General features: G+C 62.1%; 1 protein-coding gene across 8 annotated transcripts in view; it reads left to right on the top strand.

The window, feature by feature from the left end:
• Nucleotides 1-9,070, top strand: part of AGRN (agrin) — a 33,832-nt gene that overhangs the window by 4,620 nt on the left and 20,142 nt on the right. The gene's annotated exons all lie outside the window — the stretch shown is intronic.

Genomic DNA, 9,070 nt, shown 5'->3' with positions numbered 1-9,070 from the left:
GGGGGGGGGGGGGGGGGGGGGGGGTGTAGACCAGGAGCTTGGGGTCCCACTGTAGGGTGCCTGGAAGTTTTGAGCTGAGTGACATAGATTTCTGCTTTGAAAGCAAACCAGGGTGTCATGGGGGGCCAGACTGGGAGGGCCAGGAGCTAGGACAGGGTTGATGGATCCCAATGGCCCAGGGTCAGAGGGCCATCGGGGCCCCCCCCTTGAGGCTCATGAGGCCTGAGGCACAAGATCTGGAGAGCTAGGTCCAGGCTGGGGGAAGTATTAATTCCATGCCCAGCTTTCTTTCCAAGCTGGGTGAGGGTGGGAGATTGGCCCGCCTCCTATTCTGCCTGAGATAAGGACCTTGGACCCCACCCCAAGACTCCACCCTAGGCTCTCTGGGAATCAAGGGCCTCACCCTAGTAAGGAAGATGGATGGACAGGGCTGGAGCCAAGCTGACCGTCCCGCATCTGACTCTGACCCCATCCTGTTTTCAGGGCCCCCACTGTTGTCTCAGCCCCGTAGGGCCCAGAGTGAAGCCTGGGTAGCCCCGAATCTACGGAAGTCACCCTGAGTCCCATTGTGTGTACGCCCCGCGCCCACCTGCTGCGCCCTCCCCCAATTCCTAAAGGCCCAGAGCAGCCAAGGTGGGGGGGCCCACCCCACCCCCTGGGGCATATCCTCCGCCTGCTCCCTCCTCCTCACTGCCTGAGCACTGCTCCTGGCAGTGCCCTGAAGGGGAACCTGCCGCTGGGCAGCACACATTGGACTTGCCTTTCTCAGTTTCACCCCCAGGGCCTACAGGGTCTTCCTGACTCTGCCGGGTCTGGCCCCTTCCCCAGCCTCCAGCCCCCAGGAAGGCTCCTCCTCCTCCTGTCCTCTGCCTGGGGAACCACATTCCTGGCATAACTGAGACAGGTATGTGTCCCTCCCCGTGCGCCACCTTTGGGTGAGGGAGGCCTGCTGCTCTGGGGCAGCCTCTGCGAGGGAGACCCCTGCCGCCTGCTTTGTCAGAGAAGTAGCCCGGCCTCTGCCAGTGCCAGCTGCCCACGCACCAAGAGCCTGCCCAGGCTGGCAGCTGAGCCGCATTGCCTCCAGTGCTCGGGCCATGTTGCCCTGGTCTGGACACCACCCACACACTCCCACCACTCTCCCCACACTCACCTCAAGAAGACTGGTCCTGGGGCTTCTCCTGTAGCCCCCAGGAGGGACATGGGCCTGTCTGAAGGCCTGTGGCCCTTCCCTCCCCACTAGGAGCCAAGAGCAGAGAAAGGAAGTGTTGTCTGCCCTCGCTGGGGCCTGGCAAGGGCTGGGGTCCTGGCTCAGGGACAGGGTCAGAGGGAGTCTGGCATTGGCCCTGCCCAGCCCTGCCCAGCCCTGAAGGGGGTCCTGGCAGCCGCAATCCCCAGCCCAGCCTGGCAGGCCTGATTCTAGTGAGTGCCCTCCCTTCCTGCCTGCCAGGCCAGCTGTCTAGGGCCTTAAGGAGGGCAGTGCTACGGGTGCCAGTAGGTCCTGCGCCCTCTGACTTCCTTCAGGCTCCACAGGCCTTGGAGCTGGGTGTGGGTGGCAGACACCCTCAGACCGAGCCTGGCTCTCTGCAGTGTGGGGGCAGGTAGGCATTCAGGGGAGGGTTCTAGGCAGCTAGCTCTTGCATCCCCCCCCATTCATACCCTACCCCCCCACATTCCTCCCTGCTGAAGTGGAAGGCAGCGTCTCCGTGTTCCCTCTTCTGCCCTCTTCTGACGGGGTTCTCACCCCACCCCCTGCAGACCCCACCCGTGTCCTCCTGAGCCCCTCCTCCCAGGCAGGTCAGCCAGGAGGGCTGAGAGAAGGCAGGCCCAGACTGGAGGCTGTCTGCTCTACTCTTCTCCCCTTCCACTGCTGCGGGGAGGGAGTCTGCCCAGGTTGGGGACGACCCCTCACTGTGCGGTCCTGCCCCACCTCCGGAGTCCTTGGCAGGAAGTCAGGTGCTTGGGGCACCTGCTGGCTTTGGCTTTGATTTTAGTGTACATTCGATGGGGTAGTCCCAGCGGGGGGCTCTGCTTGCTCTCCTGGGACTTCCCTGGGATGTCTTCCCTTTGGGCAGGGCTAAGCTGGTAAAAAGAGCTCCTGGCTTTTTCCAGATCCCACACACCCCCTTGCTCCCCACCCAGAGAGGAGCCCCAGCCCCTGCAGGTTGGAAATGGAAAAAAGAGGTTGTTTTGGAACTGTCCTCCATCTCCTTCTCTTCACTGGGCCTCCCCGAGCCGTGCTGGCCGAACCTGTTCCGGGGGGGCACTGGTTATGCCCTGATCGGCACTCGCTGGCCTGGGTCTGGCGGCTCCCCACCCACACCCTCCCAGTCCTCCCAGGCTGAGAGCAGGACAGCAGTGGGGAGGGCGGGTCTGGGAGTGGGGGTGGGGCTGGGGCCCAGGGTCCAGCCCAGCCCTGTGTCCCTTCCTTCCTGTAGGGTTAATCCTCCACCCCCAACCCCATGAGAATCAAAGCCTGCCCCCTGTCACCACAGGAGGGTGGAAAACAGCTGTAGAAACAGGCCTCCTTCCCACCCCCATCCCAGTCCTTTGCCTCTGTCGGTGGGATCCAAGCCCGGTGCACCCTGCACGCCCCCCATCTTCACAAGTTCTACTGCCCTTGCGCAGAGACCTGGGGGTGGGGTAGAGTATGTGCTCCCATTCCTGTCCTGCCCTCCTGGCCCTGGCACGCCCCTTGCCACTGGAGCAGGGGCTTCAAGGCTCCCCACCCAGGTCACTGGAGCCTGGCTGGGGCTGGGCTGGGGGCTGCAGGCACTGTCACCGCAGAGCCCACGGAGTCCCGTGCGCTTCAGAGTCCCAGGAAGTTCTCACTGGAAGTGCTGACTGATGAGGAAAAGGGGACTCAGAGAAACAGAGAGACAGCACCCCAGCGACGGTTACCCTAATGATAACAACCGCTCAGTGAAGGAGGGTGATGTGCCCCCGCCTAGGTTCTACACTGGGGCTTAGGAGGGGTCACGTTCAAGCCTGAGGCTGTGGTTCTGATCTGGAGAGGGGGCAACCTAGGCCTCTGGTGGAGCCTCCAGTAGGGAGAGAAGCTACCCTTAGAGGGGCCTCTCCACCGGGGCAGATCCTGAGAACTTCCTCTGAGGAAGACCCCCTGCCAGGGCTGCTTACAGCTGGACCTGGGAAGGGGAAGCCAGCCCCTCTCGCGCCCCTCTCGCGTCCCCCTCCGCCCCCCCGGCCCCCCCCTCCCCCCGTGGAGTAGAGGCTCTGGAGAAGGGGAAATTTCTGTCCTCACATGCAGCCAGCTGTTTCCAGCTGTGTGGCCTGCACGTGTGTGTGCATGGGTGCCTGCAGCCACAGACATACTGATCCAGGCACATGGCAATTCTGGTCAGAGCCCCAGCTGGTGGCTTGTGGTTTCTGCCACCCTTGTGTCCCTGAGCTTCCTGGGACAGGAGCCCTGCAGGTGCTCTGCCAGCTGGCAGGTTGCAGGCAACCTTTGCTTGTGTCTCAGGGGCCTTAGGACAGGGCCCCGGCCTCTGCTTGCTATTGGTTGTCCTACTTCCTGCCTCCTGCCCACCCTGTGCCTGGCAAAGAGCTGGGCACCTCCTCCTGCAGGCTCTCCTGGGAGTGGCCACAGTGGTTTCTCAATAATGAGAAAAAGGGGCTGTGGTGACAGGAGAGAGTCCCTGGGGGCCAGGCAGGTTCACTATCCCAGCATGTGCCTATGGGACCCTGAGTCTGACACAGGGCTCTGAGGGTGGCAGGGCAGCTAAGGAGTCGAGCTGGGTGAGTCAGGAGGGCCGAGTCTGTGGCTGGCCTAAGGTGGACCTGAGTCATCCCTGCCTGTCCTCTCAGTCCCCCTGCCCCTGCCCTGGGAGAAGCAGGCAGCCTGGCATGGCTGCTGGAGGCTCCTGTCCCTCTGTCCACAGGTTAGAGAGGCTCCAGTGCACATCTGGGAGGAATAAAAGCACAGACATCTGGGCCACACTGTGGCCTGTTCCCACCTGCCATAGAAGAGGGTATGTCCCCTTCCTCCTGGAGGGGGAGGCAGTGAGGCTACGCCCATCCATGAATCCAGCCCGTGGTTCCTTCCTCCGCACACCCGTTCACAGCCCAGCACCAGATCCTCACGAGAAAGGGGGTCAGGCTGCCACCTGCAAGGGTCCTGCTGGTCTCCCAAGGAGACTGGGTGTGAGCCAGGTGTTGACAGGTGAGGGCAAAGGGGAAGAGCTGTTCTGGGCACAGAAGACAGTACAAGGCTCAGTGGGTGCAGGGAACAGAAGGTGCCCCCATAGCTTGAATGAGGGGTGGGAGAAAGCGGCTTAGGCGTGGTGCAGGGGAAAGGGCCGGAAAACCAGAATCCATTGCTCCAGCCGGCTGGCTGAGAGCAAGCTGATCCTCGCCCTGTGACCCCAAGCCTTCCCACCACTGACAGCACCCGCAGTGCGAGTCCCATTCGCTCTCCGCCTGGGAGGAAGCTCTGCCTACAGAGTCCCATTACTGCCTCTTTTCTTCTGTCTGCAGCTCTGTCCTCTCTGGGTTCTGTCTCTCTGCCCCTTTGCTCTCGGAACCTCTCTGTCTTTTCCCGTCCCTGTGAGTATCTGTCTGCCACTCCTGTGCATCGTGACAGCCACCCAGTCATCACCTGCATAAAGCTCCCCCACTCAGACCTTGGTGCCAGTCTGTGCATCCCCCATTGCCCCCCCCCCAAGGTACCCAGTTTGACACAGCCAGGCACTCAGCAGTAATACTCCCTGACTCAGCCACGCACTGTCCACACTTGCCTCCCTGACTCCCCCAGCTGTCTTTTCCTCCTGGATGTGGGCAGGGCCTGACCAAAAACTGGTGGATTTGGGGCTGTCTGGAGAAGAGGGACGGAGTGTATGGTTCAGCCCCACTCCATCCCTACCTTTTCTCCAGGCACCCACTCTCCTCCTCCTCTATTCAGAGGGCGCCCCCTGGTGACCACAGCCACTATCCTGGCAAGTGTCCAGGCCTTGAACTGGGCTCTCTCCCCCAGTGCTCCCCCCCCCACCCCCGCCCCACCTGAGGATCCACCCTTCTGGCTCCTTATCTCCTACTCCTCATCCCTGCCACCTTCAGGCTTCTCCAAACTGGCATCACTTGTAGTCACCTCTGGAAGCTCTCCCTACTGATCTGTGCAGATCCCTCTCTGAATCATCCAGGTCTCTATATAGATGTCATCCCTCAGGCCCTCCAATCTAGTGCACCTCTTGCTACATGGTAATCTCGCCAAGGGCGGAGAGCCTGTCTGACTCAGGATATACTCAGCCTGCCCCGAGAGGGAGCTCAGACGGGCCGGTGCGTACAGGGCCCGGGGCACCCATAAGCAGTATGAAGGAGTGAGGGATGGGTACAGAGACTGCTGGTCAAGCAGCTGGCTTCCTGGAATGCCACCACCCTGCAGCGTGGAGTGCCCAGCGGAAGTGTGGGCCTTGCCTGGTAGCCAGGCGGTGGACACACAGCCTGCAGAGTCAAACATGGGTACCTCTTGGCCGCACCTGAGGTGAGACTCTGAAGCTTGGGCCTGATAAGGCCTCCTTCCCAGTGACTGGCCCTGGGCCAGCAGCGACATCCCACTGTGAAATGCCCATTGTCTGCTGAGGCCCAGGGAGAGGGGATGGCTGCAGCTTGAGAGCAGACACCAGGAAGCTGGAGCCTGGGGGTAGGGGCTGCTCTGTCTGGGCCTCTTCCCCTCCCCCACCAGAGCAGCCAGACACCTGTGACCGGGCCAGCTAGGTCCATGCGATATTGCTCTGCTCCAGGCAGCGGGTGCTGCACTCCCTACAGGTGTGCTGTGAACCTCAAGATCCCCAAGGATTCGGGGGAGTAGACGGACGAGGTGGCACTGGCAGGGGTTGGGGGGGGGGCAGAGGCCTCAGCATTAGAGGTGTGTGTGAGAGGGCATGTGCGTGTGAGAACCCAGTGTGTATTCCTGCCGGTGAGCTGTGCACTTGGGACAGCACCCAGTTCTGGGGCAAACTTGAGCGAGTGGGTGTACTTGGGTCTCTGCATGGGTGACACCTGGAACACTGAATGTGTATGTGCACATCTGTGCAGTCACATGTTGCTGTGTGTGAGCCCAGAGACCAGAGAGGCTAATTTCTGGCTCCAAATGTTCTCTGTTCCTTCCTAGGGCATGTGCCTGCGTGGGCTGGTCAGGGCTAAATGATTTTGAGTCTGAAGATCCCAAAATAGCTCTGGTAGCCTGCACTCCCCTCCCCCTACTGGGCCTGGGGCCTCAATGGCCCTTTGTCTCTCTGAAGGCGTGGAGCCCCTGTGGGGGGCTCAGACTCTGACTGGGGCCAAGAAGGACTGGCTGCCTGCTGCTTCCCCATCCCCCAAGCCAGGCCCTAAGCCCCACCCCCATGTTGGCCCGGTGGGTCAGTCTCTCCCCTTCAAATAAGCATCTGAAGGCCAGCCCATCTGCCCACGGAGACAATCCCTTGCCAGCCCCCACCCCACCCCAGGTGTACACTGATCCCTAGACTTTCCCCTCCCACACCCTGGTTCCTTTATGCCCCTCCTCCTGTGGTGCCCACCCATGAGGTATGGCAGCAGCTGACAGGGTCCATGTGTGGGCATGTGAACATTGCTTGGGGTTTGACCCCAGTACTGGCTGTGGCCCTCTTTGAGTCTAGGGATGCAGACCCTGGGGGAGCTGCAGTGACAAGTAAATGGGGAAATGTGTGAATTGCTTGGGCTCGCCACACCAAGTCTTTGGGCTCTGAGCCAAGCCCTGCCTTGAGAAGATAAAAAGTCAGACCCTGCCCTGGGTGCTCCCAGTCCAGGGTGGCGTCCTGGGGAGCTGCTGGCACTATCAGTGTGATGTAAGAAGTGCCAAGGTCCAATGAAGCGAGGTAGAGGGTGGGAGGCACCCCTGAGGTGAAGGTGAGGCTGACCAGGGGCCGGGGTCGCCAGGTGGTCTGATGGATTGCTGCTTGGGTCCAGTGCACTGTGAGGTGAGGAAACCACTTAGTTGATTGGCTTTTCCTGCACAGTTTCATGAGGACCTCAGATTCTAACCTCTGCTGTTGGTGATGGGGGACCCTGACAGGATGGGTTAACCCTGTGTGGAATGTGGCACTAGTGTGCCTGGCCCCGGGATGGAAAGGAGTCAAAGGAGTTGGACCTCATAGAACTGGTTACTGGCTGCCGATGGGTGCTCTTACTGAGGGAGTTGGGGGGGGGGGCGGGCAAAAAGTTGGGGGGAGGGTGGAGGAGCCTACCTGACCAGGGGGGACTGTGGGGTTGGCTAAGAACATGTTTATGACACAGATGAATACATTGCAGAGTAGAGGGACTATAGGGAGAGTTCGGTTGGAGGCTTGTGAGAGCTGAGGCACTAAGACCGCTGTGGGTGCCAGGGGTGGTGTTTCTCTGGATGGGCGGGGACTTGGCACCACGAAGGGCCTATTCCAGGGCAGAGGAGCTCCATAGTGTGGCCAGTGCTTCTTTCCTAACGTAGACTGAGATGAGACCTTGCGACCAGGGGTGGCACTGGTGGCTGTGGCAATAGCAGGTTGGCGGAAAGGGGGACCTTCTGACCACACATACAGATAACCCTGCGGGGTCCTAAGTGCAGTGTGTGAGTGGGCAGTTATGTGGAGTGTGGAGTGTGGATGGACATGATTGAGCATGTGGGGGGAGGAGGGAAGCAGTGGTGCAATTAACATCTTTTCTGCTGGGATAGGGACCAGAAGGGGTCCCAGGATGGGGCTGGGAGGGAGGTCTGATGCCAAGTTGAAGAAGAGGTACCCACTGTACCTTGGAGGCCAAGCTTCTCTCTCTCTCCTCAGAAAGTGCTGGCAGACTCTAAGAGAGGGACAGACAGAGGTCACTGCAGAGACTCAAGGGCATGTGACCAGGTCCAGGCTGGAAGCGGCCAGCTTGGTGGGTGTGGCAGTGGGCGCTTGAAGGTTCCTCCCGGAGGGCTGTGGGCAGTGAAGGGATGGAGTTGCAGGGTAGTGAAGGTGTTGGTCATAGAGATGGCCACCAATGGGATCCTGGCTGCGGAGGGTAGGACATGACTGGTGTGGATGGTGGGGACAGTGCGCGACCCCCGCCCCCTTCTCCAAGCAGGCAGGGACCAGGAAAGAGGCGTCCTCTGGGGGCGGATGTGGACAGGCCGGACTCCGAGAAGGACCAGGAGCCCCTAGCCCGGCTGTGACGTCACGGCCCCGACGTTCCCTGGTGGCCTCTGGGGGGCGCTCCAGGCTCGCGGGACCGCGCCGGGAGTCCCGCGACTATTTGCATAACACTTCTTTACAAGGAACTCATTTGCATGTTTCTCAAAACGCCCGGAGGGGAGGTGGGGTGGGGGTACGCGGGTGGTCTGAGATGTTGCCACCAGTTCCCCGGGAGGGTCGCCCTTTCTTGCCACCTCTACCCTCCATGTGGGGCCCAGCGCGCTCCCCACCTGTGTGTGTACCTGGGGACCCTTACCCCACATGCGCACGCCGGGGCGGGGCCAACAGAAGCACACACGACCACACGCACACCGCAGCGTAGAGTGGGGTCCCGCGTGCAGACCCGAGCCCCGCTGCGTGGACTCTGATGACCCTCCGGCCCTCCGCCGCGCTTTCGGCCGCTGACACACGCAGTACGGCCCAGCGTAGCCGGGTGGGAGCGGTAGGGGACCCGCCCCGCCCCTGACCCCGCCCCACACCTTCTGGCTCCGCCCACCCAGTCCCGAGCTCCCCACCCCCACCCCGCCCCAGCACCTGCCTCCTCTCCCCCCACCCCTGTTCCTTCCCCGGCCCCGGCTCCCACCTCACCCCCCCCAGCCCCCCACCCCCCCCACCCCGCACCCCAGCGCCCTCGCGCCCCCGCCGCTGCCCCCGCCTGCCCCTGCGTCTCCGTCTGTGCCGCCGCCCTCCAGTCCTCTTCCGCGCGGTCCTTTGCGCCGTGAGCCACGACTCCCCACGGACACCGGGGTCCCCGGAGGCGTCTTCCTTTGTCTCTGCTCCCCGCCCTCCCTCCGCGGCGCCCCTCGCCCCTCACTCACCGCCCCAGCCCCGGCGAGGGCGACGGGAGCCGAGGCGCGGCCCTCCGCGGCCCCGCTCTTTCTTCTCTCCCTCCC

This window comes from Suricata suricatta, chromosome 8, assembly GCF_006229205.1.
Source record: "Suricata suricatta isolate VVHF042 chromosome 8, meerkat_22Aug2017_6uvM2_HiC, whole genome shotgun sequence".
NCBI classification, from domain to species: domain Eukaryota; kingdom Metazoa; phylum Chordata; class Mammalia; order Carnivora; family Herpestidae; genus Suricata; species Suricata suricatta.
This window is presented reverse-complemented; position numbering and strand designations above follow the sequence as displayed.